A 16,590-nucleotide genomic window follows, 5' to 3' on the forward strand; every position below is an offset into this window, starting at 1 on the left:
AGATATATTAGCTCAAATTTGAATTTTTAAAAAGTTTGTATCCATGGAAGTAGACAATATGCCATCCAAATTTACAGAATTATATATATATTAGTACTGAATAATTTCACTTTTGGCAATTTCCAAAATTTAAGGATAGGCCAGTGTGTACCTCTCGAAATTTCAAAGGAATGCATCATGGTACCCGTACCCTATTCAAGAGAAAAGAACAATGTACTCATTCATATGATCACATGTTGCAATATAACAGGAAGTGTGGCTAATTAAATTTCCCACCAAAATGCAGGAAGCATGGCTAATTCAATTTCCCCCCAAAATACGAAATATTCCTTACGTATATGTTGTTATTTAAAAAATCTGTAGAAGGTGATAAGCAGGACCAACCAAATTTACAGAAATGTGTTTCAATTCTAGAGAACATTTAAGAATATTTATTTTTGATAATTCCCAAATTTAAGAAGTGTGCCAATGTACCCCTCCCAAAATTTAAGAGGTGTGCTTCAATGTATACATGTCTTTGAAAGAGACTGGACCTTTGTACTGTACCATATAACTATGCATCATCAAAGAGGATAAAATAGATTTTAACAAATTCCGAAATTGGAATTTTTAATATTTTTTACCCGTAAAAGGGTACGAGATGGACCACCCAAACTTCCATCATGGCCCTACACTATCATACCAAATTCTTAATTTTGGAAATGTCCAAAATTTAAGCAGTTGTCCTGTGCACCTCTCCTGAAATTTGTGGGTGGACTAACATGCCTGTTGCCAAAATTTAGAAGACTGGGTCCTAGGTATGCCTGGACCATAGACCCAGAGGCACCAAGTGTCCTGAAATAACGTGATTATTAGTGAGACACCATCATCCAGGGCTGAATCTACCATATGTGCAATACGTGCATTTGCATGGGGCGCAAGTTTAGAGAGGCTGCAAAATCTGTCATAACTATACTATTTAATATAAATATTTCGTGTTGGAAAGAGACTTCATTATAATGGTAGTTAAATTTACTAAGCTGTCCTATTTGAATACTACTGCACATACATTCAGAAATCATGTTCAAGTCGCATTAGTTCAAGGTCACATGGATAGTGCTAAAGCAAATGATCAAACAAATCCCAGCATGCATTGCTTGATTGTTGTCAAATACAAGAACTGAAAACAAGTTTGTTTATTTTATTTATTTTTTTAAAAATTAACTGTTGTAGAAGAAAAATCAAGAAATAAAGATAAAAGAGAAGTTGCGCAGGAATTGCAAACTGATATTTTGAGATTGAAGCTCGATAGTGAATTCTATAAAAATGATTACCATCTTTCCTCTGCAGGTGTGTTTGCTTTATCTTTCACTAACATAATACATTATTATTTAAAGAAAAAGACAAACACGAGATTGTATTTGTAGTGTTTAGTAGGCCTTTTTGAGTATGAGTGCTGTTTCCCTCCCCTTCGTTGTTCAAGGTATCTCCACACATGCAGGGCAGCACTACACTCTAGTGGACAAACAGTGAACCTCCTCATTAAAAACGTGTATTTTGGCGCACTTCCACTCCCTGTCCAAAAGAATCCGTTGTTTCGGAAGCGGCGAAACTGAGTCTTCCTTTATGTCAGAGGGAGGGGGATAGCAGTTAGCAAACAAGACGTCCCAGAAAGTTGCACATGGTTCAACTCCTTGCAAGATGAAAAAAAAAAAAAAAAAAAAAGTGTCCGTTTCAAGACTATGTTTGCATGGTGAAATATGATAGGGTTTCAAGATTTTTTAATGACAGCTACAAGATTCATTTAACGTACCAATGTGGTCTAAAATTTTTTTTTTCTGGAGAAAGAGGGGGGCGGAAAATGATGCCATTGCACGAGACGGCAAATTACCTAGGGCTGGCCCTGCTATCATCCAGCACACTAACTATATCAGTGTGGATATCGTCGGTCTTAGGCCTTTCATCTGGAAGTATTTGATGACGTCACGCACTTGTTATCCTCATTTTTACAATCCGGTCGCACATGCTGCTCGCGAAACAAAGACAACACAGACATGGCATTTCCCTATATGTTGGCACATGCAGTACTTCTGAAGCTTTAGAATACAACATGTTACAAACAGGCCCGTAGCCAGCCCAAAAATTTAGGGGGGGGCCGGTAGAAGTTAGGAGGGGCCCGACCCAATCATATTATACTTCATCACCATATTATAGTTCATTTGCAAGCCTACCATGAAACTTTTAGAGGCTTAGCCAAAGTTTAGGGGGGCCCGGCCCCCTAGCCCCCCGTGGATACGGCCCTGGTTACAAACACAATACTTTTGTTCAACTCTTTCTACAAGCATAGTATATCAAGATCTATGCTTTTTGAACACTCCTTGTAAATAGGTTTTGCTAATAATAACTCGTAGCCTTGTATTTTTCGAGGTCTTGATCAAATATCTCACTGTGCGCAATACTCAAAAACTGACAGATCTTTTCCTTCTGTTCGTTGACTGTCAAAATATAGTTGCTCTCAAAATACCGTTAATCGTACACTGTATATTTCCTCTCCAATACATGTTACTACTAAGACTACATAAAATTGTAAATAGAAACAAAGAAATATTTTCATCTTTCATGATCATTCACCTATTGCAATACATTACTTTAGTACTTGCAAATTAATAGCTAGATTCTTTCTGACTTCCATTTTCTAAATTGGCGTGCAATGGAGAATTAATTTTCTGGTTGTGTTTTCTCCTTAGCGAATCTTTACAGGAATGTCCGCATTGGATATTTAAAAACAAAGTATCCGAGCTGATAATGCAACTCAAAGACGTAGAATATATACTTTTTTTTTTTTTTTTTTTTACTAGTGCGGTGTTATCGGCGACAGTTTGCCTTTGTTCACAAAAGCGGAGAGAGAGAAAGAGAGAGGAAGAAAAATAAGAGAAGAGTTTGTTGGTTGGAATACTAGATCCTTTGCCGCAAAGTCATCCTAGTTATTGGCGCACTGTTCAGCTGCGCAGCGCAGATAGCTGGTTAGCAGTTTTGCCAACTAAATACTTTTGTTAAAAGACAATTGGCCTGAAGCAGCTAGTGAAACTTGTAATAGAAAATAAACAATTTATCATAGGCCTATTTGTAATGAATAGTTTCAGAAATATGATTTGTTTTTTTAAGCAAATCGGCTACAAATAAGTCATTTGCTTAAATTAATTGATTAATTAATTCATCAAAGTTTCAGAAACAGTCGAAATCACATTTTACACTTCTGGAAAGTAAAATGGAGTTGTTTGTTTTGTATTTTGTGCGCATGAAGATGTTACTCAACCCCAATCATACACGATCAATTAAGTTTGATGTAATCTTTAAACAGCGTGTATATTTGCTTTTGCAAATATGCATATAAATTGAACCACTTAATTTAAGATTTGTGATCATCTTTATTTTTCTTTATTTTAACGTTATTCTTACAATATACTCACTAGAAAATACAATAGTAAAAAAAAAAAAAAAAAAATGAAATAGGGGCGTATGTAGTTTTACGTACATTGCACGCATCCCTGTATGCCTGTAGGCAAGGGGGTGAAATCATGACAGTAGAAGCCAGAGCGACACGAGTGTTAAAAAAAAAAAAGAATCTCACTGGAATGTTTCTACCACAAATGAAACTAGGTTATGTAAGATTATGAACACAACTAACGGTGGACGTATACAGAGAGTGGTTCTGGAGGTCCGGGCTTCCCCCAAATCCTGACATTTTCTGTAGTTTAATTTTAAGGGGAATTTTACAAATTTTAACATATTTTTTTCTTCAATTTATTATAAATTTAGACCCTCCAAAAGCTTTGGACTCCTCCCGAAATAAATTCCTGTGTACGTGCCTGCCAATAACCACTAGGTCACCAATTTTTTAACTTAACGTCCAACGATTATGTAACGATGATGATGATGACGGTAGAATGACGAAAGTAGATGGAAATGGGAGAATTCCCAGTAAACCCACACATACGGTGTTTGTTCATCTCAAAATGTTATCTTGGCGGGAGCTGGGATCGAACCAGGGATCGCGCCAGAAACGATTGTCCTACCACTGAACCACCGGATCCTAGTTGAACCATTAATTACACACAGGGGTAAAAGTGGATATGACATGACGTCACACCGTCCCCCATGCCTATATTTCCGCATTGTATTTTTTTTTTTTTTTTTTTTAGAAAATGGGAGACGCGACAAATATATTCTGGAAGTGGAGTGACGGGATCCCCCGCGCTCCCCCTCACTTTTACCCCTGATTACACATGAAATTACATGATTTACTGCAATAAGTTTGCACACTTCTGACAATAGTGTCATTTTATTCACCCACAGTAATTTATTAATCTTCCAGATTTTCTTCCAAAAAATACTAAGTGTCGGGAGGGGTCTTTCAGCGCAAGATCTTCTGCCGTGCTATATTCTAAATGAAATGAATTATTAATGAAAGTGAATGATTATGAAATAGTTGGTGGAATGAGAATGTGGAAGGAGATCGAAGTAAATGTGTCCAGATCCTGAAGTGTCCAAGCAAACTTTTGGGAGTACCCGGGCTCCCTTGGCCTCCCCAAAGTTGGGTCCCGATGAGCAAGTCTTGTTGGCTTTTTTGTTTATTTATATAGGGTGGAGTTGAACAAATATTCCTTACTCCCAAGTGGACTACATCAGACGTAAATCTATAGTCTACTATGAGATTGAGCTATGTAAGCTAATCACAAAGGAAATTGAACTCGCGATTTGCGAATGAAAGCGATATCGTCAACTATGAAACTACGAGAAAGAGTTTTGTTTATTTGAGTTTAATGCCAGTTTTCAACATTGAACTACATGAAAAACACATTCTATATATTAACAGGAATCTAAACCACATATAATGCCACCAGAAAATCGAAGTCCTCCATACGGATTGTTTATTTCGTCAAGTATTAAACAAAATTCGAGTGTTAGTTTGCAACACTGGTAGGCAGACGATGCAAAATAAATCGAAGCAGACCTCTTGTTGCTGAGAAGGAAGATTCGTAGTGTACTATTTACATATTTTTCGGTTGTAGTCAAGTGTTTTTATACTCAGAACTAAACTAAGAAACTTTGAAAGCAGTCAAGTATTTCTACGTTTTCTTCAATTGTGTATGAAGGTAAGCTTTCACGTGTTTTACTGTTGTTTTGATTCCTTTCTTTGTTTTTGACAATGGCCAGCCATCTTGTATCAGATGTTCAATTTACTAAGATGTATTGCGCCTGAATTAGCTTGAAACATTTGAACAGGACGATAGAAATAATTGTTAATGTTCGGATTATATATCTAGAAAGGTTTTACAATATGTTATGTATGTTTGATCGTTATGAACGATGAGAATACAAACGGCGAGCACCATGTTTACATTGTTTTGTTTTCGGTAAAGAAAAAGTTCTGATTCGTAATTATCGAAGCATAACACTGAAGAACATTACAGACATCGAAAGCAATATAATCACACTTGTAGCAAACTATCATAGTGCTACAGTATCAATGCTTTTGGCTTGCAGTTGTCTTTGTTATTGTAGTCAGCTGGTAGGTAGAACCTGCCATGTCTAATGGGGGGAGGGGATATGCTTGTGACTGTAGAAAACAATTTTTTGTTATTTTTTAACGGTAGCAAAATAGTTCGTATTTTACGGTACAGTGTAAGTACTGCAGTAAAACGACTTTGTTTATACGAGCAGCGGTGTGATTACAATCCTTGTAGAAGTTTGCAGTATGAATCATGCGCATAAACAAATGACCTTCGAGCTGAAACGTATTGATCCGTTTTTAGGAAAAGAGAAAAACGCGCTCAGCGAAACAGTTGTTAAACAGTGTTCACTACTTTATGCTAAAAGATAAGGGGAAAACAGTTGTAAACAAGATACCCCTAATGCAGAAATTTAGTATAATATCTTAGGTTTTTCTTTTCGGGCAAACGGTGATGAAAGTTCTAATATGTAATTTAACATTCACTACTTTTTAAGTATACTGTACGTTATCATCACTGATAATATGGTCGAAGCGTACAGATAAAGAATAGGTCTCCATACATTTAGGAATTTCATGGTGACACCATAAAAGAACTGTAGTTTACAGTAGTAATCTAATCTAAACAAGTAATCTACAGTAGAATTATTTGTTGTGAAAAACACTATAGTTATTAATCAGTGTGAAGACCTATTCTTAATCTATTCAGTAGTTTACAATAGGGTTATGCTTCTGCACAGTATACAGTTGATGTCAGGAAATTGTAATTGGTACTGTATAATATGTTTTGGGTAATAGTTAAGAACAGCTCCTTATATTTTGATATACGGTACGAAGTGTTTGGAGGGTTGATCGTAATGAATTGCCTACGAAATATTTACATTGTACTCTTGCACTTAAAAATGACCTTTATACTGTTAGTACATTAGGTAGTGAGCATTGTTTCCTAAGTAGATTGTAGAATCTGCTTGTAGGTAGTGTCATATAAAATACGTTCTGACAGTACTAAATACAATCTGACTGTCATTTGAAATGAAATTAAATATTTTTAAACGTTCACATTGCAAATATTGGCAATTTAATTAATAAAGATAGATGCTACGAATAAATACTTTCGTGACGAGATCGAATTTACTCTTAAGCAGACTAGTGTAGAACTTAACCGTTGGTACTAGTATTTAAATTACCGTTGGGAACTGTCCCATTTTTCATTATTAATAGTGGATTTTTCTTTTCTTTCTTTCTTTCTTTTCTTTTTTAAATAAAATGGTAATGACACGAACGGTAATAATAGTCTTTAAGAAAATGGTTTGCATTAAGATGGAGATCATGTATGTTTGTACGTACAATAAAACTATGGATCGTGGGTTTGATTTCTTGATTATAAGTGGAAGTTTATTTCCCAAAATAGTGTTGCTTCGCAAATAGACTTAGATTCTGGCTTGTGGGGAGCTAAACTAACTCATAGATTGTACGTGCCATCTATCAGACTGATTCACTAGGGCTGTATGTGATCATACCAAGTATTTACAGATCAACTGTTGGGAAATAATAGTGGAAGTAGGGCCTATATCGATTAGTATATGGTATAATATGTGTGATGAGTGAATGCGTGTTTTTTGTAGAGTCGTCTGTGTTGGTGTTCGTGAAGTGAATGAATCAAACTTTATTTTCGTAGGGCAATGTGAGATTTTGTGATTGAGATTGTGTAATGAGTGATTTTGTTTTCGAATCATCAGAGATGTTAGAACAGATGGGTAACCGAGTCAATTTCTCGGTTGTGACGTAAGATGGTGATAATGATCGCAGCATTAGAGTCTTATGATTTAACGAGGAAAAATGGAAACTCTAAAATCCCGTTCTTCTCGAGAAAGAACGCATTCGTTCAACAGTTCTACTTTGTTCGGTGCCTCCCATATATTGCGTTCACAGTGTGCAGAGCGTATGTATAAACATATTGCAGTTTTTTTTTTTTTTTTTTTTTTTTTTAACGTTAGTTAATGTTTACAGTTCTTTTCGTACGAGAATATTAAATCAGTAGCATGAAGTTACGTTAGTATGTGATCCCATGTTAAGTAGCCTTTACATGTTTAATGTAAAACCAATTTATATGCAGTATGTATTTTAAGGTTTCTTGTCCTTACAGTGATGTTTGGTTAAGTTCAGTTTATTATTTAATTGTCTTGTAAGATTAATGTACACGCATGAAATCGTGCATAAAAGCAATACCATATCTGTGACAACACTGATAACTTCGTGTTGTAATCATACAACTGACATCACTTACCTGGTAGTTTGATGCCATTATTTCAGGTGCGTAATACATTAATTGAAGAAACATTATCTACCATACTGTTTGCGTATGTTGCATGCCAAGCAGGATATTTTGTGGAAATTTTGTACTTTTTCAGTACGAATCTATCAGTTTCAAGCCCGTTACGAAATAGCCATTGTTACATTTATAGAGATAGATAAAGGGTTGTCTTTATAGAGGAAAATTTCTCCACATCGTATAATAGAAAGTCAGATAAGCCCTATGTTGAATGTTGGACCAGATCACTGGTATTACCATAGTAAAATAGTTGTTACCATGTACGGTAACAATATTTTATGATCGTAACCCCCAGCCGAAAAATACGACATCCCTTCTCTCTGGAAAATGCTTGCTTGTGGCTACAGACACGAAAGTATGAAACTTCGAAAAGGTGACAGTGTTTCTGACTCCCTGAAACATCTCTGACAGATGAGAGCCACAATGGGTGATATCAATAAAACGGAGAAGTTACTCATTACGCCCAATTTTGAAGTAGTTACTCGCATTGGTATCAATAAAAAGAGAACTGAGCACTAGTCGTCTCGGCTGACCTCGGAGAAGCCCCGCCCTTTTGAAGTAACCACACCTCTATTCTCGAGCCGAGTAACTACTACGCGTTTGATATCAATAAAAATCAAAGACTCCTCTGTGATGCTAGTAACTTCTCCAAATTTGTGGAGCAAGCTAAATAGGTGACTCCGTGCGAAATATGGCAGAGTATATGATTGTTTTACTACGTAGAAAAACTTATAAACTGCATAGAAATGTTGGAAATGGAGATTACAAAAAGCATTATAAGTTTATGAAAGAAAATGTAGTGATTAGCACAACATTTTTTAAGGAGAATCAACCGAAATTCGAGGTGGTGGACTACGTAATGATGAAAAGATGCGGGTTTTCTTCAAGGGCGTCGATCCTGTGGGGGCCAGGGGGCCCGGGCCCCCCAAAGCTCATGTGGGCCCCTATTGTATTTATGAATATACAATATTTAGCATAATTAGAGTGCAATTTGTCTTAAAATCCTGATATATATACCTTCTGCATCTGAATGCCCCCCCCCCCCCAATTTACAGAGAAATCGGTGCCCTTGGTTTTCTTGCGTTACGTGAGTGATCCGGGATTCCAGGTCGGAATGTCAGGGGATTCTGGTGTGGCTCAAAGTACTGTCTATGACTACCTGAAAATGGATTGTTTCCGGAAGTGTGTGTAATATACAAACAGCAAAGGCAAAGTGGCAAGAACAATATACATTTCCGAGTGCTATCGGAACACTTGACTATACACAAGTGGCATTAAAGAAACCTAGTATTTTGGAGAGTAATACGTTAATAGGAAGAGTTATTTCGTGGCTAAGCGGTTAGCGTACATGCCTTTGGCATAGGAGACCCGCGTTCAATTCCCGGCAGGAGCTCATGTGGTTTGGATTCCACGTTAATCAATGGGTTCTGTCTCATATAGGTACGCTACTGAAAAGGACGTTAAACTAATAATCAACTCAACTCAACGTTGATAGAAAGGGTGTATACATGAGAATGTATTTTGTTTATGTCAAGGCGGAAGGGGACATGTATGGTGTGGAAAACGCAATGAGATGGACGTGATTTATGACGTGGGTGGCTGGACTTTTTAAAAAAGAAAACAAAGGAGCCAAGTGTCTGATTTCGTTCTTAAAGCCAAACAATCTACAAAGACCTTGGACAACACGTGATATGCGCTTGTCGTGTTAATCTTGATATTGCTGGATTCCAATCAACATCCATCAGCTCAAATAGGTTAATTCCCATGGTTTCAGTATTACTTTCTTCTTTCCCGTTTTTTTTTCTTTTTTATTTGTGTTTTATTCTCGCTCGAATATTAAAGATTCTCTTTTGAATTTGTGTCTCAGTCGTAGATGTATTTGATATTTCGTTGCATTTCACTGTAATTACCTTCAAAGTTTCGGCTTTCCTTCGTTTACTTTCTAGTAGCTGTAACTTTGAAAGTACCACTGGAAACTCTTTTAGAATATCCGCAAATGCACTTTGATTGAAGCTATCGTTGCTACTTGCCCGTTTCATGGCTTTTAAGATACTACGCCATAGGTTAAAAACAACGAAATGACTGCGCGATGAATGGGAGAAATAAGTAATCACTTCTTTTATTGATATGACTCAGTGCTACGTGCAGAGGAAGCGCGAGTAAACGTTCATAAATCTGGAGCAGACTAGACCTGAGTAGTGGCTTGTTTTATTGATACGAAATTGAGGGAGGAGATTACTCCAGGTGTAGTTACTCCGATTCTCGAGCAGGACTTCTCAGGAGTAGTTACTTATTTTTATTGATATCACCCAATGTCTTAGTGATAAAGCGTGTACCTCTAGTGAGTGGGTTCTTGCTTCGATCCCGGCTCGCGCCATGTTAACTTTGTGGTGGACAAATACCATGCCCGTGGCTTTTCTCCCACTTACTACATTCCACCGTTATCTTCATCTCATCGTTACAGTCTCCGTTAGCCTGGGTGCATAAACGTGAAACGTTAAATAATAATTAAAAAAAAAAAAAACTTGTTGGCATTAAAAGTTTTGGTTACACTGGAGTAGATAAGTTCTCAATCAATGGTGTTTTAAACCAACATGTTATTGTGCAGTCCCCGCCCTTTTTGCCTTCGCGAACTCTGTGTATACATTATGTATGGTTGCTTACTTTGAGGGAAGAACGCAGACCGAGTGTATTCGCAAATAAAATCCTGAGACGAATATTCGAACCCAAGAGCGATGGGAATGGAGAATTAGTGGAAACTTCATAATGAGGAATTGCATAATTTAAATAGTTTATCTAACATTGTTAGGGTCATTAAGTCTAGGAAGCTTAGGTGGCCAGGTGATGTAGCAAGGATGGTAGAAACTAGGAATGCTTTTTATCAAGAAACCCAATTGGAAAAAATCCATCAGGAAGACCTAGGTGCAGATGGAAGGTCAGAACTCGCAGAAATAGGAATACAAAGTTGAAACTGAACCCATTTGAGTAAGGACAGAAATCAGTAGAGAGCTTTTGTGATTGTGACATTGAACCTTCGGGTTCACTTAGCCGTGCTGTTAGTTTTTATATTTTCTTTACTTTTAATGTACCTGCTTGCCGTGGTTTGGAAAGATATTTTCATATTACACATTATTTTTTTACGGCATATTCTAATTTGTTTAAAGTCGGACTGTTACGTTTCAGTGCGGTGCGTCAAAAAAAAAAAAAAAAAAAAAAAAAAAAAAAAAAGCCTTCAGGGTTACATAATGCTGAAATAATGTTATGTTGTGTTCCTGTCATTTGCACTAATACATATTATGGAACATCAGATACTTCTGCAAATGACAATTGTAGCTTAAAAAAAGAGAAATATAAACTGTTAATGGAATCGCTGATACTGGAATGAGTGATGTACACTCATGTCCAAAAGTATTGTCGCATTTCTATAAGTATGTTGTTGTAGGAATAATTTGATAACGAATTCGCCCGGTATTTCTTATAATGTTAGTATGTGTATAATCGACAAAGACATGTATGTGGCAAATTTCATGTCAAAACAGCAGTAAATAACAATAAGACGAAAATGAAATTTTCTTGTCCATTTAGCAACATTTTGTTTTACTTATTCTAATTTTCATATTTATAATTCTTTTCCTATGAAATTTACCACAAATAAACATTTCCCGATTATACACATAGTATCAGTATTAAAAGTACCATACAAAATCATTGTCAAATTATATTCTTACAAGAAGACAGTTATAGATATGCGACAATCATTTTGGACATAAGTGTGGTGCTTGGGGTCACGGGTTCGATCCCAGCCCCCGCCAAGTGAACTTTGTGGTGGACAAATAGCGTGTGCGTGGGTTTCCCGGGGTTCTCCCGTTTCCTCCCACTTTCTTCATTCTACCATTTCATTCATTACTCATCATCACCGTCTCCTTTAGCCTAACCCGCATACTCGTGGGACGTAAAACTCAAATATTTCATTTCATTTCATTTTGGACATAAGTGAACATTGTAGGTTGGATAAAAAGTAGTGACAACAATCACGTCAGAGGGCTGTTTCAGTATTACAAGAGTTCCATAGCTGATAATATGAGGGGATGAAGTGTGGAAAGGGTAACGACTGTGTATTATATAGTCAATTCAAAAACAGCACTGCTGTAAAGTAGAGGAGAAAAGTGGAAGGCCCATAACAATATATTTCGAAAAGATACACACGTAGATCAAGACTGAATTGGCATGTGGGCGCCGTGCACAACTATATTTCAGACTTACGCCCTTATTGCATCAAACTCCTCAATTGACTTCCAAAGGAGCTGAAGCGGGAGTGGTAAGCACCCTTAACTCGTAGAGGCGCTAAGGATTTTCAGAGTCGAAGTTTAGAGGAAAGTATTTACTGTAAAAGAGACATGATCAAGTGGAGCGGATAAAAGTTAACGTATTGTTGAACTTCTCAGATGTATGTACTCATCACCGACGAGACTGTCTCGTCTGTTTTTGAGTCAGTGATGTAAATGAGAAAGATGAATGAGTTATTTTCCGTTAACTTTTGACTTTTTCATATCAGTGATATTAATCATTAAACAGCATTTCGCAGTATTATTTGATGAATCAGGCATAACTAACTTTCTCCATTGCTTCCGGCATAATTTATTTCTGATAAGTTCCAATGAAATGGGCTACCTATAGTAAGACTTACAATGGTTATGTTTTGTATTGACCTATAAACATTGTAGTGAAAGAGAGAATTGTAATTCTTATTTAAATTTCCAAGAGAAGGAAATTTCAGATATGAATAAAGAAGGTAAGAAAATAAATGTGAAACATATTACCAGAGCCTATACTTCATTTATCTTTTTTATTTTATTTTATGTCCATACCCAGTGCCGACTGGCCACGTTGGCTACTTGGCGGTCGCCAAGGGCCCGAGCATGGCCCACGAGGGGCCCGCAGGGATCACTGGTCCAATTTTTGCAATCGCAAATGCTTTCTTGAGTCTTCCTATCAAAAAGGTTGCGGAAGCCAAAGCTCGTCTTTCCAAAAGAAGTTTTCTGGGGCCCCTCTTGCTCATATCAGGACGGACCCGTGAGCCACTAGAACTTCTCTCTAACTCATGGCCTATGGAACCTGGAGGTTCAATGCCGCGTATACAGGAGCTCTCCACTGACTTCTATCCTTAGCCAACTGGTTTTTACTCTGTATTCCTATTTGTGCGAGACCCATCTTAATATTGACCACTCATCTGCGCCTAGGTCTTCCTAATGATGGTTTTCCGATTGGTCTTCCATTCAAGACTTTGAAAGCGTTCCTACTTTCTTCCATCCTGGCCACATGACCTGCCCACCTGAGCCTCCTAGACTTGATGACTCTAGCAATGTCTGGTAAACCGTATAAATTATGTAGTTCCTCATTATGAAGTTTCCACCTTTCCAATTCCCGTTCCTTTTGGGTTTGAATATTCGTCTCAAGATCTTGTTCTCAAATACTTTGTCTACGTTCGTCCCTCAGGGTAAGCGACCATGTTTCACAACCATATAGAACAACTTCCATATATTTAGTTTTCTCTGCATTTACTTCTAAACCCATGTCCCTGCAAGCGTTTAATAAGACATCTGCATTCCTTTCTATTGTTCTCCTATCATCCCTATTAAATTTACATCGTCAGCATATGCCATACATAACCTGGTGAATACAATTCAACTCTAGGCCCTGGTTGCTTGCTATCTTTGATTTTTCTTATGAACAAAGTTCAATAATAATGACAACACACATCCTTGTTTCAGGCCATTCTCGACGTGAAAGGTCGTGGACAAAAATTTTCCTACCCGGACTTTACTTTGGTGTTCGTTTAAACATATCTTAATTAACCTAATTAGCTTTTTCGGTATTCCAAATTCTGTAAGAATGTTGTACAGTGTTTCTCTCCTAACCGAGTCGTAAGCCTTTCTAAAATCAATAAATAATTGATGTACCCGGATATTGTATTCCCACTTCTTTTCGAGTATTTGTCGAGTGGTAAATATTTGGTCGATAGTAGATCGATTTCGTCTAAATCTGCACTGATAATCTCCAATAATTTCATCTGCGTATTGGGTCAATTTTGCTAATAGAATGTTTGAAAGGGTTTTATAGACAGTGCTTCGATAATTATTACAGTCAGTTTTGTCGCCTTCCTTGTGATTGGAAAAATTCTTTCCGCTCTTGTGGCAATTCTTCCTTGTTGTAGATAAGGAGAATGAGTTTATGTATCTTGTTCCACATTTTTTTTGCCTGAAGTTAAAATTAATTCAGCCGGAATTTCGTCTACACCCGGAGATTTTTGTTTAATTTCTTTATAGCGATTTCTACTTCTATTCACTTATGTTCTAGAACAGTGCTATTCAACCTTTTTTTTTTTCTCGCGTACCCCGAGACACAGTTCGCCATCCAATTGTGTACCCCTGAAGCTAACTAAATCGAAATGAACTTATTAAACTTAATACACATGTTATGTTGATTAAAAGGAGTGACAAATGAGATCCAATAAAAGGACAATCAGTGTGTCAATCAAGATACAAGAGAATAAAGTGCACATCCGAAAAAAATATCGTGGGAAATTTCAATATTTTCTTTAACTATGATAATTAAATAATATGCTTATTTTGGGATTGCGTACCCCCAGACACATCTTCGAGTACTCCCGGTTGAATAGCACTGTTCTAGAATACACGGTTGTGCGGATGTATTTCTCTTTCTCCACGCATATTAGGTTTTGGCTGCGCGTTAAACAAATCGTCAAAGAAATCCAGCAAAACTTAGCAAAGGACCCCTCTGCTCCGTAACGGGCCCTTGCGCTTATTCATTTTCACCTGTTGTTTCATGCGTACACCGATAAGTCAAAACGATTTGTCTCCTTTACGTTTTATGTTTACATAAAAAGATTTATTCCAGAATGTAGACAAAGAAAAAGTAATTGATTCGATTGCCTCATCAAATGAAGAAGTACGTTAAAACTGTCAAAATAACTGAAATATCTTCAGGATTGCATTTGATTATCTCATTATTATCCAAGGGTCCTCAACTTGGCCAGTCCGGCACTGCTCGTACCCATACTATTTCGAAACTAAAACAACTTTTGGAAGCCAAGGGATGGTCTGTGATCACCAATAACACACTTGTTCGCATTTGTAAAATAACACAGAGGGTGTGTAAACGTTCTAGTTGAGAAGCCTGTGGGTAGGGGGCTTTTGGATGGATCCAGTGTCGAGCTTTAGGTTCTGCGGTGATAAACGTTAATTCAAGCTAAATTATTTACAATATTCGAGGAAGACATGTTTTAACTTTTTCAGCAAAAGTCTGCGTCAAATATTATATTTTGAACAAATCACTTAAAAAGGATGCTGAGCATCGTACCACATTATAATTAGTTATTGTGTATATTTCTCGAGGAGAGGACAGTTGTTTAGTAACGCTTTTCATCCAACCGCAGCAAACATTAAAACATTTGCAAATAGTGATCAGATTAGTAGAATCAAAACAATTCTCTACATTATCTATGGGATTAAGGTATTTATTTTAATAAGGAATTCAGTGCAATCTAGTCTAGTGTCCTGTGTTCTAATGTGGATAATTTTAATTTTTAATGACTGTTTTAAAGTTTCTTTTGGGTTATGGACATGGTCCATGTTTGTGGTGCCTTCCAGGATTGATACTATATTTGGTATGTTGTTTTGATCCACTATTTGTCGATACTCTCTCGCTCAGTTAGTGTTTGGTTGTTTTAAGAGTTTTCAGAGTTCTCGGCGAATTTGTACGGATCCAAAGCAGACTATTGTTAACGATAGTAACAATAACTGTTGGTAAAATAACAAACAGTGAACAAAATTAGTCAGTTGATTCTTTCTAATAATTTTACATTTTAAATTGTTTACCATTGGTTGTAAAATTAAAATTTGACATAAACAGTGGCGTACGCAGAATTTCGTTAAGGGGGTTCAAACTCGTAAGTTAATATAATTTTTTTAACATAGTGAATGTTTATTTTTGTATAATATCTTGTTCAATAATTAAAACTCAAATCCCTTGCGCACAGCACTGGATATGAGTTCACTGTATTTGCAAAAACAGTTTGGTGTATCAAATTATATATGTGTTATTTCCTCATACACCTTATGTAAAATTAATTTGGGTTGAAGTTTGAGTGAAGAGCTTTAAAAAGACGTGGATATAATGATGAATATGATGGAAAAACACTTGGTTTTATAGTAGGATGGTTTGTATTTGTCTGAAAGCGTGCTACGTCTTTATGGTGAACTGGGATATGTTTGTTAAGTTTAAATTTAGTCTCGAAATGATGCGGAACTGAGCGCAGCAGGGAAAATGGAAAAACGTTTGACGTAGAAGAAACAAGAGTGTTGACATCAAATTTTAATGTCTTCCTGCTGAGGGTATTCCTCCGTTGAGAGAGAGAGAGAGGGGGGGAAAAAAGCTTAGACATTAATATATTCTGCCGAAGATAGACTGTTTCTAGCAGTTGCAAGTGTTGAAAATCTTTGATTTTCAGTTATAGGTTTGTGAAACTGCTTTTTTGACCGCCTGTACTTAGGAATCAAGCTATGCTATTGTATTTATGCTACAGGCTACGTTAATACATTTGTGGTGATTTACATTTTTGAATGTTGTAGTGCAGAAATCTCAAAGATTAATGAATCCATTTCGTTAGTTTAGTCTAAATGTTCTTTAAATAATAAGCCAGAAAGAGTCGATCAACTCTCTATTATTGAGTTTACTTTGATGTAGA

General features: G+C 36.6%; 1 protein-coding gene across 1 annotated transcript in view; it reads left to right on the forward strand.

Annotated features, from left to right (window-relative positions):
- Positions 1-4,961: 4,961 nt before the first annotated feature.
- Ypel (Yippee-like) overlaps positions 4,962-16,590 on the forward strand; it is a 346,511-nt gene continuing 334,882 nt past the window's right edge. The window contains exon 1 of the mRNA XM_081771537.1: positions 4,962-5,135. The gene's annotated coding sequence lies outside the window, so the exon portion shown is untranslated. The remainder of the gene's footprint in view (positions 5,136-16,590) is intronic.

Source organism: Thermobia domestica, chromosome 9 (assembly GCF_964235325.1).
Source record: "Thermobia domestica chromosome 9, izTheDome1.hap1.1, whole genome shotgun sequence".
Classification (NCBI taxonomy): Eukaryota; Metazoa; Arthropoda; class Insecta; order Zygentoma; family Lepismatidae; genus Thermobia; species Thermobia domestica.